The 13,711-nt window shown below is 38.7% G+C and overlaps 1 long non-coding RNA gene across 1 annotated transcript; it reads right to left on the bottom strand.

The window, feature by feature from the left end:
* Positions 1–372: 372 nt before the first annotated feature.
* On the bottom strand, positions 373–6,935 carry LOC122218973. The gene is made up of 4 exons (XR_006202206.1): positions 6,760–6,935; positions 5,338–5,395; positions 3,014–3,146; positions 373–455 (listed from the first exon to the last, which is right to left on the bottom strand). It is a non-coding gene; the product is annotated as an uncharacterized LOC122218973 (long non-coding RNA).
* Between the last annotated feature and the right edge of the window lie 6,776 nt (positions 6,936–13,711).

The following is a 13,711-nucleotide window of genomic DNA, read 5'->3' on the forward strand; positions in this document are numbered from 1 at the left end:
TTTGGGTCTTTTGGGCACAGAGGACCCTCATAAAGATTAGGAATTAAGGGGTTAGGAGCACAATGAACAGTTTTTACACCGTGTCTAGCCATGCAATTAACAAGATCAACCATCTTAACTGTAATATAAGGGGTTCTGTGCCCCCAAGTTAAAAGGTCACATTCTTGTCAAGTATGAATGGAACATTGCCTAAAATTGACCACACATTTGCCCCAAATGCAAGTCTCAACAAAATCAAAGAATTGTTATTACACCATGTTCTCTAGCAAACTTTCAAATAAACTAGAAAATAACAACAAAACTCATTGCCACCACCACAAAGGGAGTGATTCCAGTTTTATGGTTTCCTTTGCATCTTTCCTCCATTTTTTCCCTGGCTGTAGCTGAGTCCTCCAAGCCCAGAGCAACAGTGGACACAGGATGCTGAGTGGTCATTCTTGTGTAGGCATTATCAGCTTTAAAAGGAACAACACACAAAATCTGTTAGTTGTGGAATGTGGGTAGCTATGCATTTTCAATTCAAGAATTTCCTCTCTATCCCTATTTTCCTAAGAGTTTTAATTAAATAGTGTTGAAATTTATCAAACACAAAAGTCTGACAAAGCTGGGTGGTGGTATGTTTGAGCACTTTCCTTTATTTTCTATTACTTTAAGTACACTTTAAATCTCTCACAATTAAAAAAAAATCAGGGGTGCCTGGGTGTCTCAGTCAGTTAAGCATCTAACTCAGGTCATGATCTCACAGTTCATGAGTTCGAGCCCCATTCAGAGCCTGGGGCCTGCTTAGGATTCTGTGTCTCCCTCTCCCACCCATGCTCAGTCTCTCTCTATCTGTCAAAAATAAAATAAATGTTAGAAAAAGCAAAAACAAAAACAAAACTCTGTGCTTTCAAGTAATAAAAAAACAGCTCAGATGTCCTTAACAACAGTGACAAGTATGGAACACCAACCTCACACAATAGTTTTAGACAATTTATGTTGACTAAGAAATTTATTGAGAAGAAAAAAAGGAAACTTGACCTCAAACTTTCTTAGACCATATTTTATAATAATATGGGTCATATGTAAGTATAAAGCACCTCTAAATTACTGTACATATATCTCCAAAGTATTAGTTTTGGGGCCAATGTCATGCTCAGTAGGTTTAAATTTTGATGTATTTCACTTTATAGTAAAATGAAGTCTTTTATAAAATAATTTTCCCAATACATGTACCCGAATACCAATTATTCTATTTAAATGAAGTGATCATATTAACATTACTTATTACATGTCAACTGCATTTGTGGAACAGGTTATAGACTCTGAAGTCAAATCCTCTGGATTGAAATACCAGCTGGGTCACCTACTGGCTATGTGCCTTGCGAAAGTTACTTTGCATCCCTGGGCATTTATTTTTTTCATTTAAAAAATAAGAATACTAATGGCACCTAACTTTTAATACTGTTATGAGGATTATGAGCAACAAAATCTGAAGGATGCTATAAATAACTCACAGTTAATGAAAGTTAAACCAGTACTTTAAGAGCACTTACTAAAAGCTAAGGAAGCACTTTGTTGAGTGTTTTAGTAACATTATCTCTATAAATCCTTCAGTATTATGAGATAGACCCCACCATTATGCCTATTTTAGAGATGAGGTAATTGAGGCTTAGAGAGATGAAAATTGTTTTAAAGGTTTGTGGATGTTTAATCTTTGCCCATATGAATGTTGTTGTTCAAATATATGGTCTGGTTGATGCTACATTCTTGATTAAAAATACAACCCTTGATTTTATCATTATTCCCATAAGAAATTGTTATCCACCTAGCAATGGTTTATTCATGGTGGCACTGGGGAATGCACTGAATCAAGACAACTAAAATGAAATAGAAAATTCAGTAAATAAAATACAACAAAACAAAATAAAGTTAAAGAAATTGCAGAGTCAGTATGGTACCGTAAAGAGAATGTAGAACAGGGAGTCAGTTTCCTTGGGTTCTATTGCTGGTCTGTCTCTAACTGCCATCTGCAAAATTACAAACTAATACACACAATATCCCCTTCTATCTAAGCAGTGGCTTGAGAATTAGGAGACCTGAATCTGCATTCTTGTTGCTTCATTTCTCTGACTAGATTTACCTGTCAACTTTGTGGCTTAAAGCCAGCAATCTCAAATTTCACTTTCTGCTCTAATATTCCTTTATCAGAAAACTATTCCCTTTATTAGACGTTATATGCCTTGAAGGTTTTAGAGACAATGAGGTGTTGGTATAAGAAGTATCAATGCCTAAAAAAGTTTACAGACTAATTTGGGGAATTTGGGGAATTTACTGCTCAGAGGCATGTACAGCTTTCTAAATCCTGCTCTGTCATGTCTCCATGTGTTTGCTTTATATGATATGAACATTGGGGAGAGATTTACCTTTTTTTTTTCAGGAAGGATAAAAACATGTTACTTTTGTTATAATAGTTGATATTCCTATTCTGTGAAATCCTGCATTCACACTGCACAATTTGGAAAACATTTTGCAACAGATGGCACAGGCAAATCCAGATGAAACTCATTATTCAATCAGATTAACCTCTTTCCTTGGTTGATGACATGAACTTTCCAGCATTCCAATTTGTTACAACTTTAATCAGTTTGGACCCCCTTGGTTTTAAAGTATCTATGTCAGAAACAGTCACATTTAGGAAAAGATTTGAAATCTCTCCAACTCTAAACGTGAAAAAATTTTTTTCAAATGTGAAATGTTGTAACAGAGATCTAGAAGGAAGGAAAATTTGAGAAGAGTGGATATGCCAAAAGACAAGGCCTTCAGAAATGCCTGATTTTGCTTTTACTATAGATGCCGACTTCATCTGGGGCCCAGGGCAACTGCACTGCCACCCTCTGCTTCATTTATCCCAACTATAAAGTGAGGATAATAGTTATTTATATACCTGGAAGGGGTAAGGTGGTGATTAATTAGTTAATATGTTCAGTGTGCTTTGAAGTGCTAAGTGTTATTAAGCTTCATTTAGACTTACTTTAATAATTTCACGAACTGAGGGTTCTTTTCACCAGCTGAGGAGCTGGAATCTCTTGATCAGATGTTGCAAATGGCAGAGCAGTTTTAAGGCGAACTCCTTGTCAAAACCGGTTCACACTGGTATTTGCAATCTTTAAAAAAAGAGTTAAACACTTGAGCAATCACCATATCGAAGTGTACAGGGCAGAATAATCTCTTCATGATAGTGGAAGTAAATATTAGTTCCTTTTCCCCTTTTTGGTGGTTCCCTCTCCCCTAGTCTCCTATATCTCAGTATGTGTTAGAGTTGCACAGTCCGAAAAGTTTGAAACAGAAACTCGAGGTAATGACCTTTCACAGCTCAAGAACCTAGTTCTGCAAATCTCAGCTGAGATGCTTCATGCTGACTGGTTCCTGAGGGTTTGGCGTGGGCATCTGTGCTGGCTGTTTAAATTGCTACAGATGCAATTTTAACAGGTACATAAAGAGGAACCTGACTTTCTTACCTGTGCCCCTCCAGTTGAAGAATATTGGAGGTCTCAAACAGGCTTACTCTGGAGAGGCATTCAAACTATTTTAAAACAAGAGCTTGGAGTTGTTCATATCAGAGTTTATGTTTGCTTTTTGGTACTTCCTGGAAGTTGGTGAGAAGGGTGGATGGAGCAGCCAGGTAAGGAACGGCCAGTGTTGGTCAGCAGACTTCAGGCTGACTCAGGGTCAGATCATGCACCTTGCAAGTTGCCTGTCTCCAGTTGACTGACACCCAAAGCCCTACCTACTCCTTCCTACTCCCCCTGCCCCAGGTAAACCTCCTACAGGTGTGGTCAAGCAGAGGTCAGGGCAAGGACAGTGAGTGCAGTGGCAAGGTGGTTGGATGGTGTGGGAAATTTGTGCTTCCCAGCATTGGTGGCCCACCCTCTTATACCAGACAGGTGGGTTTATAAATAATTATGATCCATTAGCAAAGAGGGGGAAAGCACTAATAGGAAAGGAAAGCTAGTGGATTCCACATCCTGAGGAATCCTAAAGCCCATCCAATCTAAGAGCTATGTGGCTTTCCTGGGCAGTGATGTCAGAAAGTTGTTAGGGATAGAGGTGCAGGTTTCATTTTTTGGAAAAAAAAATTATTAAAAGAATTTATGCTCATAAAAACCTCAGTCCCCCTTTTACCTTTGCTTTATTCTTTTAATGTTTTTCCTATGCATAGATTGTCTGTGTTTGTGTCTCCTCTTTTGGAGTTGTGTGACATGTACTTCTTGATTATATTTCATCAGCATTATCTAAATCAGGACATAGGGGAAATATTTTCTATTTTTTAATTTAGCATGGCTTTGATATAAGATAAGGCACCTTTGATTGGGTTTGCATTCCCTGCTGGATAAACATTTCTGGTATATATAATATATGTGTCATGGAAATAACATAGGGAGCAGAACTTTGATAACTTGCTGGATTTTTTCCAAGGAGTGGGTTGGGCTCCTTCACCCTGGGCCTGTCCAGTGTGCTGAGCTGAGGATTTCCTGTGGTCTAATTAGCAGGCCTGGCTTTCTGACAGTAGACAGCCTTATTGCTCTCAGAGTGCTTGGTGTTTATAAGCGAGGGATAGAACAGATGTATCTGAAAAACAAAAGCTTCAGGTATCAAAAGTGAAAATTCTTAAGCCAGTATTAAGTAAATTTTGTGGAGGAACAATTAGCTACACTACGTACATTTCTAAGAGTTCTTAGAACTGTTAGAAACCGACCCGAAAGGATATTAGCCTACATCAGAAACTGTAATCAATATAAATCATAATATCTTTTCTAGAAAAATTGGAATGCAATTAATGCTTTGGGAAATGTGTCTATAAGTCTAATTTTTCTTAATGTCTTCCTAGGGACTGTACAAAGCATTCATGTATTGTTAAACTCTTCGCACAATTTTGTTCTAAAACTATCAGCACATATTTCCTGCCTTGCCACATGCAGTATCATTGAACCTAATTAAATTGTTTTGGTTAATAACCAGTAGACCTAACCTCTTTAACAAATCTTTGCTCCCAAAGCTGCTAATCCCACCAGGACTCACTGGCTACGGTTTTCACTTAGGTCTGCTGTCCTGGATTTATTTGGGGGGGTTGCTTTCAAGGTAACAAAATGGAGGAGAAGAAATATGATCCATGAAAATTTTGTACCCTTCCTTGACCATCAGGCATTAAAAAAATAAAGAACTGAATATTCTCAGAGGGAAAAGTGAACAGCCTCAGGGAAGGACAGTGCCTTGCACACAGTAATTGTGTGTCAGTGGTGCCCCAGATGGGCCTGAGCCTGAGAAAGTTTTCTGCAGGATTACTTCACAACTCACCAGCACCAGCCATCTGATCCTGGGTGCTACTGTCCATGCAATAAAGGTTTTCTTCTATCTGAGGTTTAAGAAACAAGAAAAAGGGGGCGCCTGGGTGGCGCAGTCGGTTAAGCGTCCGACTTCAGCCAGGTCACGATCTCGCGGTCCGTGAGTTCGAGCCCCGCGTCAGGCTCTGGGCTGATGGCTTGGAGCCTGGAGCCTGTTTCCGATTCTGTGTCTCCCTCTCTCTCTGCCCCTCCCCCGTTCATGCTCTGTCTCTCTCTGTCCCAAAAATAAAAAAAAAAATAAAAAAAAAAAAGTTGAAAAAAAAATTAAAAAAAAAATATTTTAAAAGAAACAAGAAAAAGAACTTCATCCTTATTACCAAAAAAGAATATTTTACCTGGTTTAATTATAATTATATACATTATGGGCAATAAATCACACGGTTGGGTCCTTATATTTTCTTTTAGGTTCCCTCTCAAGGAGTGATAATAACTCACAGCCTCAAAGGGTCCCTTGCCTGTCCCTGGTCTCCGTATGCTCTGTGCTGTGTGCTGAAGTTACATGTCATGTTCCATTCTGCTCTGCTCCAGTGTGGCTGCATCTCCTATCAGGGCATTCATACTTATTTTTGCAAACCCTAAGTTCTCCTGTGTCTGATGTTTGTTCAGACTTTAAGTGATGAGGCTTTCTCCCTGTTTATCTATTGAGTTAGCTGTGTTTTTTCCAGATCTAAAGGGCCATTCTCTGCCTTCAAAACATTTTTCAAAAGACTTCTGCTTGGCTATCCCAGAAATGTATTTCTATTTTCATGAAACTGTAGCTTTTTATGTTCTCTCTCCTTGAGTGCCTTAGTGCAGTAGGAGCCTATGCTTCTCGCTCAGGTGGGTATAGCAAATTCCAGATTGAATAAGGCTCCTCTATTATATAGAAGTTATAGAACTTGGAATAATTCTTGTGTATGTCTATCAAACAGCTGTACTCTGTCAGCTGCCAGCAATTTTCCCCATTTCATCCCAGAGCATGTTTAAGTAGTTACCTCTATTGCACTGATCTTGGAACACTTTTAATTCTAGGTAAAATATATCCTGGTCAATTGGAGAAATGTCTTCCTCATATATAGCATATAGCATATATGCTAAAAAAAAAAAAAAACTTTCTTCTTACTATTTTCTATGACTCCATTTTCATCCCTGGTTTCAGATAAGCTTATAACCTAATTATCTATTTCATATCTCCCCTTTTGGAGGAAAATTATAATTACTTGCTGTCTGCACAGTTATTAGGAATATTAGCAAGATTGTAAGCTTCTTGAAGGTGGCAGCCCTTTGTAACATTTTTGTTTTATATGCCACACAGAACTTAACACAATGCAGAACAGAGAGATTTAGCTTCACTATGCACTAAGCAAAGGCCATAAGGAGGAAGGGGCAAGCTTACTCCTCTGACTCCATGGCAGCCTGTAGATGACATCTCTTACTGGATATCATGACATTGGCAGCTGTGTCAGACTTGAGCGATGGCTGCATCCACCCCATAAAATTATGAAATCTCTAGGGGAGCCTGAGAACAAATTTAGAGCTTATCTAAGAAAGCCGTCCATGTTGATCAAGGGAATGGCTTCTGATAACATTTCACTTAAACTCCAAATAGAATGACCTATCTTGCCACTCCCATAAACTTACAGTCTGAAATAGGCTTAGTCATAAAGAAGAAAGTACTAGAACACTTGCAAGAGTTCTGATGCTTTTTACTTATTGTAGGTCGAGAACAGGGGCTGGCAAATCTCTTCTATAAAGGACCTGATAGTAAATATTTTAGGCTTTGTCTCTGTCACACCTGCTCAACTTTGCTGTTGCAGCAAAGCAGCCGCAATACATAAACAAATATTGTGGCTGTTTTCAAGAGAATTTTACAAAACATTGAACACAGTGTTGGGGACCTGGATTTGGTCTGTGGGCTGTAGTTTGCTGACTCTGGTCTAAAAGATCAAGGGTACAATGTGGTTCTAACTCTGTGATGCAGGTTTTACTCAGCATCCAGGTTCCTGAGCTTCCTGGGTGGTTCAAGGAGCCAGAAGGGAAGGGAGTCTGCACAGGTTAGGGAGTCAGGGGGTACTTTGTATGGTCTCTGCCCACCTCCCACCTTCCCACACTGAATCCATTTCTGATATTTCCCCAGGGATTCTCAGAGCAGATGTGGGTACATGAAGTGGGATCCTGTGTCCATCAGAAGTGCCTTTCTGGTTCACCTTTCTGGTTAACCCATACGGATGAATTGTTCATTGAAATCCCTTCTTATTTGTGGCTATAGCCAAAATTTGTGGCTAAGTTCAAATTTTATGAAATTCTGGAACAAGAAGCATGCCCTCTATAAACCAAATCTTCAGGTTTCTCAAGTATAAAAGACCAGGAGAAAATTTAGGATCATTATGCCCATGAAGAATCTTTCCAGCTCACATGGATATATTTGAATCTTAAACAAATTAGCTAATAGACTAAAATAATCTGAATTAGAGACTAATGGGAAAAATAGTTACTAAATTATTTTAAGATTGAACTGTGATGGTTGTTAATTTTGGTAAATAAGTGTTTGGATGTTCACACGGTATCCATATCATCTTTGCAGTATCACATGTTTAAGATTCTAGGAGACCAGGAGAAAAAGAAAGTACAAGTGCTGCCGTTTGCATGTGTTTTTTCCTAATCTGCTTTTCCTTGCTTCTGCATTAATCAGAAGACAGCAAGAGAATCACCACCATTACACAGCAAGCTTGGGAAAACTATTGAAGAAGAAACATTCTGAACATGTTCTGGGAACAGAAGAATGGATTCAAACCAATTCACCAGCTCATCCTCATCTGTAGAGTATTGGCAAAATAAATTCAGAGTTTATCTGGTTGAAGGAGTAAAAGCCTACCTGGGCATATAAAAGGAAACAATTACTGGAAATACACAAGGGACCTCCTGGGACTAAGGGTAGGTGGTATAGAACCAGAAATGGGGCATGGATGTGGTCAAGCTTTCTTTTCTTTCCTCCTTCCTGAACCCAGGTCTCTCATATCTGGTTTGACATGGAGACTTCTACAGTTTCCAGCATTTCTTTGCAGAGCGTCCTTCTCTGCTTACTTGCTGGTGTGGTGGTTCCAAATGGGCATCCTCAAAGAAAGTATCTCATTCTGGAATCCCCATACCTCAAAGAGAATCAAATGCATAGAAAGATCTTAATTCTTTATTAACTAGCCCCTTGACAGAACAGTCATAATTGAATAAATACGGTCTCCATAGCTAACTAGATATTCCTTGGCTAAACTTCACACTGTGGGGAGGAAGAAATAAATTAGCCAGTCATGAGCCAGCATCCACTATTTGTGCAATCTTCTGTGAGACTGTGATTCCCAGGAAAGTAAAGACTATCCCTGCTACCAGTGAGGCACTTCTCAGAAGACATCTGGGTACCCCAAAAAGTACTAATACTAGTGCTCTCATTTAGTCTAAAAACCTGGTTACTGAAACAGTGAGATATCAATTTAACAAGTTTCTTTAGTCATATCAAAGTCTAAACAACTTAGGGGATTCTTAAGTTACATACCCCACAGAGAAGGACTCCTCAGACTTTAAACAGTGGGTGATAAATCCTGGCAGAAGGCAAGGTGGGGACTCTTCCTATGTTCACATCAACACAGACTTATGTCTGCCATTGGTTCACAAAGACCACATTGGGGGAGGACATCAACTGATTAAAGATAATTTGCCTATTTGTATCATGTCATTTTAAACATCGCCATACACCATATTATATACTAGAATGTTCCTTTGGAAAGAAATGCTTCAGCCCTAATGGCACAGCCCTACACTAGTGTGCCCATCTGTCCTCATTTGCTTGGAAACATCCTCACATTATTACTAAAAGCCCCACATCCTAGGGAATCCCCAAGTCTGGGACATGCTGGGACACTTGGTCTCCCTAACCAACCATCAGTTTGAGCCATAGAAGTTGGGCTATGAGTATCCAGTCGTCTTCTTCTCCATCTAATATGATTCTGAAATCAGCCTCAGAGCTAAGAATGCCTTGTTAAGTCCGTGGGCTGCCTCATTGCATATTTCCTCAGTTGATCCTAGCACCTTCTCTATTTCCCAGAGGCTTTGTTCTGCAAGCTCTCCATGCCTGAGGTTTGGTATAGCACTTAGCCCATCTGAAAGGGAACTAGTGCTCACCATCTCCTTCCAGAAGGAGATAAAAGGGGAATAACCAGCCTATTCTCAAAGACACTTGCAGGCCTAGAGGAGATAGAAAATCACTCATGCAAACACATAGCTTCCACCACTGATACCATCATATCAGAATACTAGGACCTGACATAATAAGACTATGTACCTATATGGCATACACTTAAAACTAATAGGATATTTTAATGTCAATTATACTTCAGTTAAAAACAAGTTTACTTACTTCTGTCCTCCTATGTAGTGTAAATATCCTGAGACAAGATTTGTCTTTTTTTTTTTTTTTGTAAATGGCTGTGTTCCCAATGTCAGGAATAGTGAGTAGTACATAAAAGGCTCTTAATAAATATTTATTGAATAAAGGAGAACAAATGAATTAACTGGAGATAGAAAGACAGTTAGAAGTTGTTAGTTTTAGCTATTATAACAAAGAACCATAGATTGGATGTCTTATATATACAATAAATTTATTTCTCATGGTTCAGGAGACTAGATGTCCAAAATCAGCATGCCAGCATGACCAAGTTCTGTTGAGAGCCCTTGTCTAGGTTACAGACTGCCACTTTCTTGTAGCCTTAACATGGCAGAGAGCAAAAAGGGGAAGGAAGAAAGAGTCTTGCTTGACTCTTAGAAGGGCAGTAAATCCACTTTAGGAGGGCCCCATTCTCATAATATCATTAATCCCCCATCACCTCCCAAAGGCCTCACCTCTTAGTATCATCATACTGGGGGATAGGGTTTCAACACATGAATTTAGGGGCTGGACACAAGCATTCAGTTTATAATAGGTGGATAATGTAACAACCCAGGAGAAAGACAGTACAGGCCTGAATGAAGCTGGTTTCTGGGAGCGGGAATTAAAAAGATACTAATGCTCTCTGCCTGAAAAGTGCCCATTCATATATTTTCTTTATTCAAAATTTTTTTAATCACTTGCTTTCTGTAACTTCTACTCATTACACACACACACACACACACACACACACACACACACACACACACAATCTTTAAAAAAATGTATAATGGACAATCTCAGACTTATCTGAAATAGAAAATAGCATAATCAACCCCCTTGCAGGGTGATGAACTTTTGATCAATCTTGTTTTACCTATATTCCATCTACTTCTCCCTTTTCTTGGATTCTTAGAAAACAAAGTCTCAGAAATCATCTGATTTCATTAGTATGGTATTTTCTTTTTAAATACCTTTCTACTACTGTTAAAAATAGTTGGTATGACCTCACGCTGGTCAGAGTGATTAAAATAAACAAATCAGGAGACTATAGATGCTGGCAAGGATGTGGAGAAACAGGAACCCTCTTGCACTGTTGGTGCGAATGCAAACTGGTGCAGTCACTCTGGAAAACAGTGTGGAGGTTCGTTAAAAAATTGAAAATAGAACTACCCTATGACCCAGCAATAGCACTACTAAGAATTTACCCAAGGGATACAGGAGTGCTGATGCATAGGGGCAAATGTACACCAATGTTTTTAGTAGCACTTTCAACAATAGCCAAATTATGGAAAGAGCCTAAATGTCCATTAACTGATGAATGGATAAAAGAAGATGTGGTTTATATATACAATGGAATACTATTTGGCAATGAGAAAGAATGAAATCTGGCCATTTGTAGCAATGTGGATGGAACTGGAGAGTATTATGTGAAGTGAAATAAGTCAGGCAGAAAGACAGATACCATATGTTTTCACTCATATGTGGATCCTGAGAAATTTAACAGAAGACCATGGAGGAGGGGAAAGGGGAAAAATGTTACAGAGAGGAAGGGAGGCAAACCATAAGAGACTCTTGGATACAGAGAACAAACTCGATGTGGGTGGAGGAGAGGGGAAAGTGGGTGATGGGCATTGAGGAGGGCACTTGTTGGGATGAGCACTGGGTGTTGTATGGAAACCAATTTGTCAATAAATTATATTTTTATTTATTTATTTTTTATTTATTATTATTATTTTTTTAATATATGAAATTTATTGTCAAATTGGTTTCCATACAACACCCAGTGCTCATCCCAAAAGGTGCCCTCCTCAATATCCATCCCCCACCCTCCCCGCCCTCCCACCCCCCATCAACCCTCAGTTTGTTCTCAGTTTTTAACAGTCTCTTATGCTTTGGCTCTCTCCCACTCTAACCTCTTTTTTTTTTTTCCTTCCCCTCCCCCATGGGTTTCTGTTAAAGTTTCTCAGGATCCACATAAGAGTGAAACCATATGGTATCTGTCTTTCTCTGTATGGCTTATTTCACTTAGCATCACACTCTCCAGTTCCATCCATGTTGCTACAAAAGGCCATATTTCATTTTTTCTCATTGCCACGTAGTATTCCATTGTGTATATAAACCACAATTTCTTTAATAAATTATATTTTTAAAATGGTTTGTATGTATTAGACCAATTTTAGGCAGATGAAATGAACAGGAGGTGTAATTAACCTAAGATGAAACTACTGGTATTTTCCAAAAGTTCCTCTGGTACTAATATGCAGCCAGGGATGCTTGTTCTTCTGTGTGCTCATGGAACCTGGTATCCTAGGTATGATTCAGGGGTTTGCTTGTCTGTAATTCCCATGATACTCTATGGTCAAGGTCTCCCCAATGAGCTAGTAAGCTTATGAGCCCTATTCACCACAGTATCCCAAATATACTCAAACTATAGAAAATTCCTAATAGGTACATGGACATAAATATTTTTAAAGGTATAATCAACAGGATTTTTCAATTACTTGTGTAGGTCAATAGGCTAAGGTACTGGAAAGGTTTACAATTTATTCCCAGGCTTGTGTTGAAGTAATTGAAACATGGTGATGCCATTGCATAAACCACGAAGTGTGTTACAGGACAGTGATTAAATCAGTTTGGCAATGTCGAATCTGAGATGCCTATTGGGTACCAAACTAAAGAAGTTCAGCAAGCAGTGCAAAATGTGCATTTAGCGTCCAGGAAGGAGACCAAATCTAGAGAGAAACATTTGGGTGTTCACCAGTTAGAAATAACAGATATAGAGGAGAAAGAATTGAGAGAGCCAGTGTAGAAAGTTTTGGGGGTCAGGACTGAGGGCAGGAATTTAGGGACCAGGAGGAGGAAGAGGCTATAGCAAAGAATTTTTCTGGATAAGAATTTGAGAGAAAAGAACAGTGTGTAGTTATTCAAGTAAGAGAACTGAACATTATGAATATACTTAATGCCATCTTCAGTGTTCACTTCATGAACACTTAAAAGTTTCAAAAGGGTAAATTTTATGTTGTGTATATTTTAATACACACACACACACACACACACACACACACAGATAAAGATTGCAAGTTCTAAGAAGTGGGTAAGTGGGTGAGTGGCCCCTCCAAACACCAGAGACAGGGCAGGGAAATGAGATGCAAATGCTAGGTCATTGATTTGCTAAGCATGAGGTCACTGCTTCATCAACCAGGGATCAGTTCAGTGAAGACTGGAAGAGGGACAGGGATATCAGATTACAGGGAAGAGATAAGAGGAAGAAGCAGAGATCACAAGGATGCATTTCTTTTTAGAAAAAGGTTGTAGATTTGGGGTGGTGGCTTTGGGAAATTATTTCTCAAAGTGTGATCCTTGAATCCACCACATCAGAATCATCTGGAATATTCAGTAAGATTCTTGGGGCTATACCAGATGTATTGAGTCAGACACTATAGGGTGATGAGATCAGAATTTCATTTTTTCTTAAATTTAAAGATCAAACTGGCTTTATTCAATGATTCATGAATTAAGCAGCATTCCATTTAGTGAAAGAAAGGAGCTCTATCGAGCTATAGAAGAGAAAAGGTTTTTAAAGGCAGAAAAGGGGCAGAAAGGAGATCATTTTTGGGGGGGTGATAGATCAACTTTCTATTTATTTATTTATTTATTTATTTATTTATTTATTTATTTTTAACTATAATTTATTGTCAAGTTAGCTAACATACAGTATGTTTTCACTCATGTGTGTAATTTGAGAAACTTAACAGAAGACCATGGGGAAAGGGAAGGGGAAAAATAGTTTCAAATAGAGAGGAAGGAAAACCATAAGAGATTCTTAAATACAAAGAATAAACTGAGGGTTGATGGGGATTGTAGGTGGACAGGAAGATAGGTGATGAGCATTTGTTGGATGAGCACTGGGTGTTGTATGTAAGCGATGAAT

Source organism: Panthera leo, chromosome B2 (assembly GCF_018350215.1).
Source record: "Panthera leo isolate Ple1 chromosome B2, P.leo_Ple1_pat1.1, whole genome shotgun sequence".
NCBI lineage: Eukaryota > Metazoa > Chordata > Mammalia > Carnivora > Felidae > Panthera > Panthera leo.